This window comes from Schistocerca serialis, unplaced genomic scaffold (assembly GCF_023864345.2).
Source record: "Schistocerca serialis cubense isolate TAMUIC-IGC-003099 unplaced genomic scaffold, iqSchSeri2.2 HiC_scaffold_1193, whole genome shotgun sequence".
Classification (NCBI taxonomy): Eukaryota; Metazoa; Arthropoda; class Insecta; order Orthoptera; family Acrididae; genus Schistocerca; species Schistocerca serialis.
Window position 1 is genome coordinate 39,446 of NW_026047396.1, and position 3,055 is coordinate 42,500.

General features: G+C 56.6%; 1 non-coding gene across 1 annotated transcript in view; it reads left to right on the plus strand.

Moving 5' to 3' along the window:
* Window positions 1-1,576: 1,576 nt before the first annotated feature.
* Window positions 1,577-3,055, plus strand: part of LOC126434706 (small subunit ribosomal RNA) — a 1,910-nt gene continuing 431 nt past the window's right edge. The window contains exon 1 of the ribosomal RNA XR_007579423.1: window positions 1,577-3,055. This exon is cut by the window's right edge and continues 431 nt beyond it. This is a non-coding gene — a ribosomal RNA (small subunit ribosomal RNA).

Consider the following 3,055-nt stretch of genomic DNA (forward strand, 5'->3'; position numbering starts at 1 on the left):
ACCTTGCAGCTATACACTGTAATGCGGATGGCAGCAGGACGTACATGCTCAATGCCCTTCGCAGTTGTTCATTGGCATTCGCATGGCGAAGCACAGCCTACGTTGTGGTACGGCTTGTGTCAACTGTCCGCTGATGTTGTACGTCCAAATCACACACTGTACTGCACATTGGTCCTCATGTACTGAATGATACATCGTGGTACATGTGTGACCGTACCACGACTGCGCCAACAACGGCGAACCATACGGTCCAAATATTGTGCACTCAGCTACATGTCGTCTCCCTATAAGAGCTGGATTGCAGTATGGTATGCCGTGGATGGCGATCGGCATGAGCCGTCTGTTGATGTAGTGGCGCGTGTTGTCAGACGTAGTCGTCTCTTCTCACACACCGTGATAGCATGGTGCACTGCGTTCCACATCTGCGACATGCGACAGAGGCCGGTTGACAGTCGTTCGCGCAATGGACATCGCATACGTACGGGGGCCACCTTCCACGTGTTCGCGAAGCGTGCACATGTTGTTGCGTGTATGTGGGCAGACATAGTGTGTCGTGACACCTGACACAGGCATGCAACAATCGTTGAATTTGCAAATGGCGATGGACGTCTACGTTTGCTGGTGACGTTACGCAAATGAAGAACTGGTAAACCGTTGTGGTGCGGTTGTTCTCGCTAGAGGTGAATCAGTGATGGCGACGATCGGTTGAGCTACCAACCGGTTGTTTCAGCGATACCCACCATGCCCACGAACGTGAATGGCATGTGGGTGTGAAGCGATACGCGGCGGTGGCTGGGTGGGACCGTCCCCGGCCGGTGAGGGGGGGCCTCCCGGCGTGCTGGCCGCGCGGTGCGTGGGCGCACGCGCTACAGCCGGCTGGTGGGGGCGGCCAGTGGCAGGCGCGCCGGCCGACGGAGGCGGCAGGCGGCGTAGCTGCGCGCCGGCGCACCCTGCACGCGGCGCCGTGCGGCCAAAGTAGGTCCTCGCGGGCCCGGTGCGAAGCGCGGTGGACATCTGCAGTGTGCTGGTCCGATTGAGGACTGTGTGCGCTGAGGATGCGCCGCCGCCCGGCGCTCGGCGCCGCGACGCCGTCTGCTGCTCGGTCGCCTCTGCGGTTCTCGCAGGTGGATTGTATCGCAGCTGTGCGGACGTGTTGGCGCGTGCGCTGTGCTGGGAGAGTTCGCTTCGGCACCCAAGTGGGGCTTTTGTCCTTCTGTGGCGCTGGCGTTGGAGCTGCCGGCCACCGTAGGTGGCGCGTGTTGTCTCCCGCCGGCAATGCCACGACAGCACGCTCCCGGGCCTCTGTCGGCAGCGGCAAGCTCAGTTGGGAGCACGGGTGGTCGCACCTAAAGCGTCTACTCGCCAAACTCCGGGCGATTGCGCCTCTCTCGAACCCGACCAAGTACTTAGGACGGCGCTGCGCGCCGCCGGGACCTGAGAGGGTTTCGAGGTGTATTGTGCAGGGGAGCTCAGCCTCCTCCTGTTTGCAGAATAATTGAGCGGACGCTTGCGTGTTCGCGCGGGCCCCCGGGACACACTCCCGGGCGGCCGGCTGCTCAGCTCTAGTTGACGCAGCTCCCTGGTTGATCCTGCCAGTAGTCATATGCTTGTCTCAAAGATTAAGCCATGCATGTCTCAGTACAAGCCGCATTAAGGTGAAACCGCGAATGGCTCATTAAATCAGTTATGGTTCCTTAGATCGTACCCACGTTACTTGGATAACTGTGGTAATTCTAGAGCTAATACATGCAAACAGAGTCCCGACCAGAGATGGAAGGGACGCTTTTATTAGATCAAAACCAATCGGTCGGCTCGTCCGGTCCGTTTGCCTTGGTGACTCTGAATAACTTTGGGCTGATCGCACGGTCCTCGTACCGGCGACGCATCTTTCAAATGTCTGCCTTATCAACTGTCGATGGTAGGTTCTGCGCCTACCATGGTTGTAACGGGTAACGGGGAATCAGGGTTCGATTCCGGAGAGGGAGCCTGAGAAACGGCTACCACATCCAAGGAAGGCAGCAGGCGCGCAAATTACCCACTCCCGGCACGGGGAGGTAGTGACGAAAAATAACGATACGGGACTCATCCGAGGCCCCGTAATCGGAATGAGTACACTTTAAATCCTTTAACGAGTATCTATTGGAGGGCAAGTCTGGTGCCAGCAGCCGCGGTAATTCCAGCTCCAATAGCGTATATTAAAGTTGTTGCGGTTAAAAAGCTCGTAGTTGGATTTGTGTCCCACGCTGTTGGTTCACCGCCCGTCGGTGTTTAACTGGCATGTATCGTGGGACGTCCTGCCGGTGGGGCGAGCTGAAGGCGTGCGACGCGCCTCGTGCGTGCTCGTGCGTCCCGAGGCGGACCCCGTTGCAATCCTACCAGGGTGCTCTTGAGTGAGTGTCTCGGTGGGCCGGCACGTTTACTTTGAACAAATTAGAGTGCTTAAAGCAGGCAAGCCCGCCTGAATACTGTGTGCATGGAATAATGGAATAGGACCTCGGTTCTATTTTGTTGGTTTTCGGAACCCGAGGTAATGATTAATAGGGACAGGCGGGGGCATTCGTATTGCGACGTTAGAGGTGAAATTCTTGGATCGTCGCAAGACGAACAGAAGCGAAAGCATTTGCCAAGTATGTTTTCATTAATCAAGAACGAAAGTTAGAGGTTCGAAGGCGATCAGATACCGCCCTAGTTCTAACCATAAACGATGCCAGCCAGCGATCCGCCGCAGTTCCTCCGATGACTCGGCGGGCAGCCTCCGGGAAACCAAAGCTTTTGGGTTCCGGGGGAAGTATGGTTGCAAAGCTGAAACTTAAAGGAATTGACGGAAGGGCACCACCAGGAGTGGAGCCTGCGGCTTAATTTGACTCAACACGGGAAACCTCACCAGGCCCGGACACCGGAAGGATTGACAGATTGATAGCTCTTTCTTGATTCGGTGGGTGGTGGTGCATGGCCGTTCTTAGTTGGTGGAGCGATTTGTCTGGTTAATTCCGATAACGAACGAGACTCTAGCCTGCTAACTAGTCGCGTGACATCCTTCGTGCTGTCAGCGATT